The sequence below is a fragment of the Montipora capricornis genome, chromosome 13, assembly GCF_036669925.1.
Source record: "Montipora capricornis isolate CH-2021 chromosome 13, ASM3666992v2, whole genome shotgun sequence".
Taxonomy (NCBI): Eukaryota; Metazoa; Cnidaria; class Anthozoa; order Scleractinia; family Acroporidae; genus Montipora; species Montipora capricornis.
The window spans coordinates 49,804,103-49,815,027 of record NC_090895.1 but is presented as its reverse complement, the minus strand read 5'-3'; the positions used below and the strand labels follow the sequence as shown (position 1 = coordinate 49,815,027).

General features: G+C 39.2%; 1 protein-coding gene and 1 pseudogene across 1 annotated transcript in view; one reads left to right on the top strand and one right to left on the bottom strand.

The window, feature by feature from the left end:
• LOC138030943 (uncharacterized) overlaps nucleotides 1-10,526 on the bottom strand; it is a 38,480-nt gene extending 27,954 nt beyond the window's left edge. The window contains exon 1 of the mRNA XM_068878799.1: nucleotides 10,212-10,526. The gene's annotated coding sequence lies outside the window, so the exon portion shown is untranslated. The remainder of the gene's footprint in view (nucleotides 1-10,211) is intronic.
• Nucleotides 3,856-5,997, top strand: LOC138029016 (uncharacterized; annotated as a pseudogene).
• Nucleotides 10,527-10,925: the final 399 nt, after the last annotated feature.

Here is a 10,925-nt window from a genome sequence, read left to right as displayed (position 1 = left end):
ACTGAAAGTTCCAGGCAGTTTGGCAGATCATTTGTGTACATTATAAATAAAAGTGGGCCTAGAATAGTTCCTTGAGGTAAACCGAAGGAGGGGGATTTGTTACCCGAGAGAGAACCATTCACAAAACATTTTTTTAGTACGGGAGAGAAGATAGGATTCAAACCACTTATAGGAAGAGCCAGAGACACCATAGGCCATCAATTTGGACAAAAGAATGGAGTGGTCAACGGCATCAAAAGCCTTTTTTAGATCGAGAAATACCACGGCATTCACATTTCCCCTGTCCACAATGAATGCCCAGTTGTCAATAGCATGGAGTAACGCAGTGACCCTGGAATGAAGAGATCGAAATCCAGATTGATGACTGGATATCAATCATTCTGAGTTAAGTAACCCTACAATTGATTGTAAATGATTCTCTCAAAGACTTTAGCCACAATAGGCGTGACGGAAATTCGGCGATAATATTATTCAAATCTGAGCGCTCTCCTTGTTTGAAAAGTGAATCACCTTTGAGCATTTCCACTCCTCAGGGATGATGCCAGAAACAACAGACCTGTTAAAAATGCTACAAAGTGAGGATGCAATTTGATCTGAACATTCCTTTGTAAGTCTAGCCGGAATTTTATCGAGCCCTGTGGCCTTTGATTTACTCAACTTAGTTAAGAAAGAAAACACTTCTGAATAATTCGTTGTTTTCAGCTCAAACGTATTTCTTGATTTAGTTACGCAGTCAAGGTGCGATAAATTATTACGTGAAGGAATTTCATTAGCTAAATCAGCACCTACAGTGGAAAAGTGAGAATTGTAAGTGTCAAGAGGTCTGTCAACCAAATTGCGTGCGTCAGTGACTGAGGCCCCATTGATTCTTGATAAGAGAATTAACTGTTTTCCGCGATGTGACTTCGTTTATGACACGCCAAGAATTGCGATGACACCTTCATTTACACAGAAGGCATTATGATAACAAGCTATGGTTGCGCTCTTTATCTGACCACTGACATAAGAGTTGCGATATTTTTGAAACTGGCCCAATAAAAAGGTTCATTGGAACGGATTGCCTTCATTGTAAGAAAGTCTCGTTTGCGCATTTGCTGTTTTAAATTTGAGTTTATCCAGGGAGATTTAGACGGCGCACGAAACCGTTTTGTTTTCAACGGGGCGTGTTCATCTGCACAAAAAAGAAACATTCTTTTCCACTCCGCCCACATATCGTTTGGATTTTGAAAACTGTCGATGTTGCCCCATCGTTGACTGCGCACGCGCAGTTTATACATATGAACGCGTATTCATGCGCGTATAAACGCGTATACCTGCACGTCTGATTTGCCTTTGATAGTCAGTACCATAAATTTCCTTTGTGTTGCATTACCGTGTACTTAAAGACCCTTTGCATTTGAAAAATAAAAGCCACGAGCCGATAACAGAAAATTTACGTATTGCAAAAGCTATCATGTTACAAACGCTCAAGTGTCTTCGTTCATATTAACCTTTTTGAGCAGTGTCACCAGCGTTAGTACTGCTCGTTTTAAAAGCGGGCAACCGAACCACGACTTATCAAAATTTGCATGCGACTCACATCAAAAGGTAGTCGTGACAGGTAACGCAACACCATGTCAAACTGAAGTAGAACTTACTTCGTATTCGGCGAGGTAACGCGAACGAGTTCCAAGAATTGCAAGGTTAAAAAGATGGTGTGCCCTTTCGTGGAAGTAAAGACTTGGTTAGAAGGGATATTGTGTGCTCTGTTGAGAAGGGTTTTGGCTATTGAGCGTTTACAGTATGTTGTAAAGGGTGCAAGGTGAGAGTTGAAACTGGTGTAGGTATTTGTCAGTGTACATAGTTTTCCTATTAACACGCTATGAACACTAGTTTTCCTTGTTCCAACAGGATTTCTGGTTGTCGTCGTAGTGAGAATTGCGATAGAATCCGTCTTTTTCTCCTTCTGATGTGAACTTGACACGTTGTTTGATAGAATTAAGATGAGAGTGAAACTCAGTATGATGTTCACGGGCGAGGCAAACATGACAGTCGTCAACATGTCTGCACCACTATTGCGAGGGTAGGGGGCAGTTAACGCTCCGGGGTTTTCATCCTATTGCAGCCATGACCGAATTTGCTAAGATGGCTCTAACGGGTGAACCCATCGCGCAGCCGAAATTTTGTTTGTAGAATGTGCCATCGACGATGAAATGGTTCAGTGTTAAGGACAAAATTCAAGCAATTTAGTGTTATCGAAAGATACACCGGTTTTTCAGATATGTTCGAACAGATACAGTTCTTATCACCTGGAGTGCCAATGCACTCCAATAAATTTTCAATAATTTTCATAAAAGTATTTTCTATAATGATTTTCTTATGTTAATGGTCAGTTGGTTTGCGAACAGCCACTCACACGCGTTTCTGAATCAGATTCTCTCTTTCTCTGTTAACTATGGTCACAAGCGACTTAACACAAAAAAACTTAAAGCTTTGAAGAAGAATTGCATGTGTCCTTTATATAACTCAAAAAGAGAGGAGGACCTAACACCGATCCTTGTAGAACTCCGATTAGCAGAAACATGACAATCAATCTGAGTAGTTTGTATACGCCGAGGTGGATATGACGAGAACCAGTCATTAATAATGCCTCAACTCCCAAATAATACAGCTTACATAGCAAAATTGAATGATCCACTGTATCAAAAGCTTTTGATAACTCAACAAAAACACCACATAAAAGCATTTTCTAGTCAATATTACTTTGCATACGTACTATTGCTTATACCAAGAATCGCGTGTTGTGTAGCAACTCCAAACCCGTACTTTGTAAAAAGAAAAGGACTATATAATCAAGCCATCTTGGATGTACATGCCGACACCTCCACCCGCTAGAGATGTTCCAACGGACTTAAATCTGTAACCGTAGGCTAGTTGTCGTGATTTTGGTTTCAGAAACGCCTATAAAAAACACCAAAACGATGAACAAGCTCATCCATGTAAAGGATCTTGAAAGTTTACCCGATTATAACTTAAAGCTTCTAACTTTGTTATGAAACAGAGAAAACGTCTGGAGTAGGAACAACCTGTAATCACCACCAATCTCATATATCATTATATCATTCTGCAAGAGGTGCCTTCTCCTTTTGATGCATCATATTCAAAATAAAGTTCCATACTCCGAGTAAAGTGCGGGATTGCACAAAACTAATTCAGTTTTTAAAGGAACGAGGCATATACAAATTGCTCTTTTGTTTTTTAATGAGATGCAAATGAGAAGTAAGGTGGTTTTTCTGCAATCCCGCAGCTTAGTGCACACTCATAAAGTCCCTCTTCAGAATAGACGGTAACATGATTGTCTTGGAGGGGAAACAATGTTGAAATCCCATGGGTAAAGAATGAAGCTGGAAAGGAGTTAATTTAAAATCAATTGTTGACAAGGACAATTTTAAACAAATTTCTAAAGATGTCAATAAATTTTTCAGTTATTTGGATCGCACTTTATGAAGATAGAAGTTAATTTAAAATTAATTAGTATTCCATTGCGCATCCCTACTGCGCACGATTTTCGCGTCATTAGCGCGCGCACACGAGCACGTGCACGTACAAAATGTAAGAGATTTCCCTAAAACTAAGCCCGATAGCGAAATAAATGCTCCTTTTCTGTCAAACGAGCATGGTGACCCCCAATTTCTTTTTCAGGTATTTGCTAATAAGGCCCGGTTCAAACGTCGAACTTTTCATGAGCCGAACTTAATACCCGTTGGGGTCGACCCAAATGATTAGGTTCGACGGTTGATTCAGATGTCGAACTTAATTCGTCGTACTTAATTTACGAGCTCTACAATAGCCAGCGGTCAGTCAGCGGTTAAATACCCAAACAAACATGGCGGAGGTTCCAGAAGGTTGTGATTTGCGAGGTGATTTGCGAAGAAGAGCTTTTATTTTTCGTGCCACCCGGGAGGGGAGGAAACGGAGAAAATTGTTACGAAGTTTCTTACATGCTGTCATCACAAGAAGGCAATTTATGATGAATATATGTGTTATCGGTCTGCTGTTAAGTGTGTCACGAAAAAGTGCAACACCAGTCTACAATCGTTCGTGTAGGAGGCTCCCGAGAAATATGGGATGGTTTAACCTAGTTTGGAGCACGTATTCCGATGAACGATTCAAGAAAACGTTCAGGATCTCACGTGCAACATTCCACTTTATACTGCAACGAATTAGACATGTTCTAAGATAGAGATACTGTGACCGAAGAGCCGATATCCCCAGAATTCAGGTTGGCCATTGCTCTGTATCGTTTGTCAAGGGGAGATTACTATTATACGATAGCGGAAATGACAGGACTGGGGGTGTCAACCGTGTGTACGATCGTGAATGAAGTCACACGAGCAATTGTGGACAACTTGTGGGACGAATGTGTTGGCCAGCAACTGCCAAAGAGTGAGGAACAATTTAAGGAGAAGATAGTTGATATGGAGGAACAGTGGCAATTTTGTTGTTGTTGGGCTGCAGTTGATGGATGCCATTTACCTATCAAATGCCCGCCTGGGAATTTTTCTTGTAAGGAATACCACAACTTCAAAAACTTCTATTCAATAGTGTTAATGGCAATGGTGGACTCCAACTACAGATTTGTTTGGGGAACCTGTGGTTTTCCAGGCAATTCTCATGATGCTGTAATATTTCAATCAACAAAGCTGTACTCTGATATAAAAGAAGGCACCTTTATTCCTCAGCTAAGTAAGGACGTCAATGGAGTACAAGTACCTCCAGTTGTAATTGGAGATTCTGTTTTTCCTTTACCTTCTTGGCTTATGAAGCCATACACAAATGCAGTCCCAACACCAAAACAGTACAACTTTAATTACAGACTGAGTCGGGCAAGGATGGTCACTGAAGGGGCCTTTGGGCAACTCAAAGGTAGATGGCGCATACTGCTGAGGAAATGTGAAAGTAGCACAAGTGAACTGAAAATAGCAGCCCTTGCTTGTTTAGTACTTCACAACATTTGTATTGATCTTGGAGATACATTGCCAAGAAAATTGGACTTAACAATTGACCCGGTCACCAATCAGAGATGCAGTAGGGCGAAGGTAAGGGAACTGCTTCAAATGAGGGAATGTGAGAAGATCAGAGACACTTGCTATCAAGGTTTACTTGTTCGAGATGCTCTTGCTGAGAAATTTTGGTTAGAGAAAGAAACTGGTACCATCAAGTAAACAGACCTAAACTGGGTTTTAAGTTTATTCATCTATCATACAGTACTTCTACCAAAGTAGATGAAACAGTGATTACACTTCATGAAAGAAGTGTGTTGAGTTATGACATGTAGGAATCACAGAGGATGTAAGATGAGGCACAAGGATTGTCAGAAAATTTGTTTCATTACATGTATATGTACCGTAAGCTATTAATTTTGATAGGTAGGAAGACTTGTTATCGTGTGAAATGGTATGGATGAACAACTGGGTGGCAATCAAATTTCACTCCTAGCTGTCTAAACAATTGGTTGTAAGAAATAGTTCTTGACAACCCCTCCTGTATCACAACCTTCATTTTTACCTTCTCAGTTTTAAAAGTGCGCAAAGAGAATTTGTAATCAGGGCCATGAATAGAAAAAGGTGAACCAAGGCACTAGCCTCGGTAGGAAGTTTAAATTTCTGTAGTTTTGTGTGGTTCCTGTTAGTTTACGAGACTCTTTCATGAATAAAAAAATATATGAGGGTTTTTTTTCCTGATATTGCATCTGAGAAAAATAATCACCATAATACAAATCACCAGACTTAGTCAAATGATTTTATTATGCAACTGAAGGTTATAACACAACAATACTACCAAACTTGCAGTGATTACCAGCTGCAGGGAAACGTAAAACTGTAAAAACTGACATAACCTTTCCTTTCTTGGCCCTTGGACTACAAGGCCAATCTATTTCTTAGTAATACTAATTTCAACTACACAACTTGTTTGGTCACTTTTCATTTTAACAATAATAAACACTTACATGGTTCATTTTGAAGTTTTGGTTAAGTGTTTGAATCAAAAGAAACTTTATGAGCATAGAAATTCCGCTGCTGGAAGTCAGAATTCCGTACATAATTTTTGGCATTCCTTTCAGAAATCCTCTTAGGTTCTCTTAAAAGTCCTGATTTCCCATGCAGATCAATCAGAATTCAGCTTTGTTTCTAAGTTTTAGCCTTACTTAAGTTGATGTTATAGACTACAATCACCTTGAGTGAGATATTACATAGAATGATAAAAGGGGCTTGCATTCCCTTCTCTCAAACTTATGGGAGATCCTCTTGGGTTACTTGTGGACAAAGAGGGGAAGGTGCCATGGGGGGTACTGATATTAGTTGAAATGACCTGTAGTTTCCCTCCCACAAGGTGTAATCAGACTGAGGAACAAAATTTGAGGCAGGCATAGAGAGACCTTGGTTAATGCCACTTGGGGAAATATAACCCCCTTGATGATGACTAGCTAATCCATACTGTGTCTGTGGGTTAGGGTTGGAATGTGTTAGAAGCAATTGGAAAAGTTTGACCTCATGCTCTCTTGACTTCTCAATATCTGATTTTAAGAATTGGATGAGCTGTTTTGTGGGGTCATTTTCAATTGCACTCCTCATTAAGTGGATAGCTTCAACCAATGGGTCTTCTTTTTTCAGTTTCTTGGTTGGAACTGATTTCACAGGCACAAACTGCTTACCAACACAGTGTTGAGAAGCTTCACTATTGCCCTCATCTTCTGTTGACTGAGTTACCTCCTCTCTTAATGCTGATGGCTCTACAGCCAGTTCTGGTCTGCAAGAGTCACGTGTTTTGACAACTTCAAACAACTGATTGAACCAGTTACTGTAACCCTTGTCATCTTGGAATCGTTTCAACCCAGTGGAAGTTTTGGTGGTCAAAGCTACACGCTTACATTCTGCAACAAGCTTTTTAAATTTTGATCTAAGTTGGGTTACAGTAAAGGAAACACTTTCATTCCTAGACTTGCATCTCTTCTAAAGTTCAGCAAGTACCTGGGCATAAATCTGTCCATTTTTCTGAGTTTTAACATTGGTGAATATAAGTTTTTTCTTTAAATAATCACTACTTATTATGATATCTATAGTATCATCTAACAGGGACTGAGACCATTTTGCTTTTCTGCCTGCTTTCTTTGCCTATTTGTCAGTTTTCTCAGAAACAGAGTCCTCCCCATCTCCATCCTCATCCCCATTGTCATCTTCTTCGCCATCACTCTCATAGGACTTGTCTTCTGGCTCCTGATGAGCTGCACTATGTGATCAAGAAGCAAAAAATTATTATTAAACTGTTAACAATAGTAACTGTCATTATTGGCCTTATCAAAAAGATAGGTCTTTCTCTCAATGACATAGCAAACCTATGGCACATCATTTCTTCTAATTTATACTTATGTTCATATCCATAAACAGTTTTTTTAGTGGGTGCCAATGTTTAGATGCAAGATTTCAACAAAATAAAAACAAAGAGGTATCAAGAAATCACTAAAGACCACCCAATCAGCAATAATCAATACATAATCAACAATGATTAGTCATGATTTCAGTGATAAACAATCTTATACATAGGTTCCCAAAGACAACACTATTAACAAGAAATAGTGTTTGTCATTGATCAATAATTATTTATGCCAGGTCCCAGGGTGAGGGGGGTACTCCAAGAAAAATTGGGTGGGGGTGAGTAGCACGCTTCCCAAAACCCTTACCCTATTTATGACAAAAGTCTGCGATTTTTCATACTCTATTTATGATCTGACAAAAAAAACTGGATCCCCAATTTATGACCATTGCAACTGGGACAGTTGAAGGGCTTTTGTTAATGGTCTTATCGATAGAGATGTAAAAGCATCTTCTTCTAAAAGAAAATACCCAGTTCAAAAATCGATACCCTATTTATGCTCAAAACTGCTGAAAACCATACCCTTTGGGGCCGCACATGCCTATATAGCCCATATAAGGGAGTTATTCCCCAGTTCCAGGTATATGACAGGCTTTGTATCGACAGAATCACAGGGTAACATAAGGGCTATGTTAATATCCGTTACCAGTCCACCCCAACCCCCTTTCCCCTCTTTTGGAACATCCTTCATTTTGCTTTTTATTTTAGCCCTTCACTTTTTCAAAGTAATAAGTTAAATTGCATCGTAAAAACATCAATTTAATCAAATCAATAAACGGTCAAAAACACTACTCACCAGCTCGTGGCCTCCTCACGTTTGTCTTCTCCATTGTTGTCCATTTTCTCTCCTCGTCCACTGCTTGTTTTCTCTCCTAGTCTGCTTTTTGTTTTCATTCCTTGTCCACTGTTTGCTTTCTCTTCTTGTCCGTTGTTTGTAGTGGCTCCTTCTTCCTTCTCACAAGAGATGCAATATCCCACAAACTTTCCGGCTACCCAGCCAGGGGTTCCCTCGTCGTCTTTAAACACTGAGCAACGGTTACAAACAGAGTGACCACATTTTATGCAGGAATATTTTGTCGTGGCAAAACACGAATAACACATGTCTTCGTCCGGCACGACCGTAAACTTTTTCCGCCAAACCGCCATCTTTTTTCCCTTCTGATGCGCATGCTTCATGCCACAGAAGGGGGTTGTGGGATCAAAAAATGTATTATAATAATTTATGCATTAGGTTCGGTACATGAAAAATTCGACGTTTGAATCGGAGTCGCTCCGTAGTCGAACTGACCGACTGGCCATGTCGAACTTAATTCTCGGGTCGACCCAAATAACATCTGTCGAACTTAATTGATTCAAACGTCGATCTCGTCATGTACTTAATTGGGTTCGGCTCACGAAAAGTTCGACGTTTGAACCAGGCCTAACAGTCTAATAAAGGACATAATTGAAGAAGAAAAAAAGGTTGATAGAAGAACATGAATTTTTTTGGAAAACAGTTCCGTACTGAGTGTATTTTGGCCAAGGCGAGGACTTCAAGCTAACCACCGAACTGTCCCAAAAAGTGCACTATTCCTACAACCAGGCAATAAAAAATGGCGTAAATGAAGCAATGCTGCTTATGTGAATAAAAGAAGCTTTATTTCCAAAATAAAATTTTGTGTCTTTCAAGAAACCAAGACTAATTCTGTAAGAAGGTGATTCGAATTTTTAACACGGAACCGGTAAAAATACCCCATTTTAAGAGCCTGCTGACACGTAAACAAAAACGGTGACCCCATTTTTTTATTGCATTTTTTTGATGTTCATATCATGGATGTTAATTATGCCAAGTTTCCAAAAAAGTTTGATAGTAGAACAGTTTCAAGGGAATTACCTTAAAGCTCCAACGATAGTGAAGAAACAATGATATTTTTAGGAATCTAAATATTTTAGTATTTTATTAATTTACATGTATCTCTTTTTTGAACATACTGTACTTTTTATTTCTCGTATTGTAAACAATTTCGTCACCGTTTGAGAGCTGGTCCACATGCATCAGCTTACGCGCACAGCTGCCCAAATCTGATTAACTTGTTTTCTCAAATAGAAGCATGTACCGATTACGTATGTATTTGCCGATAACATCAATCTTATATTAACAGGCAGTTCAGTCAACCAAGAAAGAGAGTTAAAGCATAATATCTTTTCTTTACGAATTTAAGGTTTTTTGGTATTTCCCCAACAGTGAGTCAGCTATCACTGACGGGTGGCTGCATGTGACAATAACAGTGGAACTTAATTACATTTTTCTTGAAGTCTTTGCACCGTGTCGGGCAGCGATTTGGCTCGTTATTTTCCCTTCAAAGTGAAGCAACTGTATCAAGCATAATGTCGGCAGCCAAAACCCCACAGTAAGTAAACAATGGTAAGAAATAATAAAGCTAAATAAAATACGAAAGGATGAAGAGCAGGACGAAAACAACGAAGGAGCTGAAGTTTAGTCGTCCATCTTAATCCGCTCATGCTGGTATTTTAACTCTGATCCAGTTAGCTTTGACATGCTTTAGCATATTATATTACTTAGGCTAAAATCCGAAAATCCGAATTTAAATGATGTTTCTGTCAGTATGCATGAATGTACTCATTCAATTAAGAATCTAAGGTAACGAGTACTTCACATACAACGGTATTATCACGTGTAAATGACATTTTAAAACATAAGTATTAATGGACGAATTCTTGACCAGCAGAGGGTAATAATTGCTGCATTTCCCACATATCATGGACATTTCCTCGTCCATCATTTCACTATTTCTTACCGCTCTCTCAGCAGATCAAATCTCCTTAAGTCCAAGATGCTAGATAGAGTTCTACATAGCTTTGCAATTAGTCTTCTGTTCGTATGAAGCCATAAAACTTTCAAAATGAGAAGTGAAGCACACAAATAATCAACAAGCCGGAAGCACTTTCTCGTAGCACTGTCGACTGTAGTGAATTCTGGGTAATTGACCGAGCTACGTGGAGACAAGCCTAAAGACAGTGTAGATAGCTGTTCCTATTGTAGACGGTGTACATAGCTGTTCCCATTGTAGACAGTGTAGATAACTGTTCATACTGTACACAGTGTAGATAGCTGTTCCTACTGTAGACAGTGTGCCTACGGTGGATAGTATATATTGGCATACATGACGGTTAAAGAATAACGTGTGACTCTAATTTGCATATATTCGTGATAGCGTATCATGAAATTACGACCCTAAATCCTCTCTTTCTTGGCAATCAGGTCTTTCCAACCAAGTTGTTGTAACAAGTACCTAACGTCAGCATCATAGGAGGAGGAGGTCAAAATGCGAGCAGCACAATTCTGCAGTTTTTGTAATTTTCTGAAAGCGTTTTGCCGCAATTCCCCCAGACAATACTACAATAATCAAAATGGGATTGTACCAAGGCATTGTAGATGTAATGCAGTATTTCTGGCAAAAAAAAAGGGTTAATTTGCTTTATTGCCCCAATGCCGGAGGAATCTTTTTGGA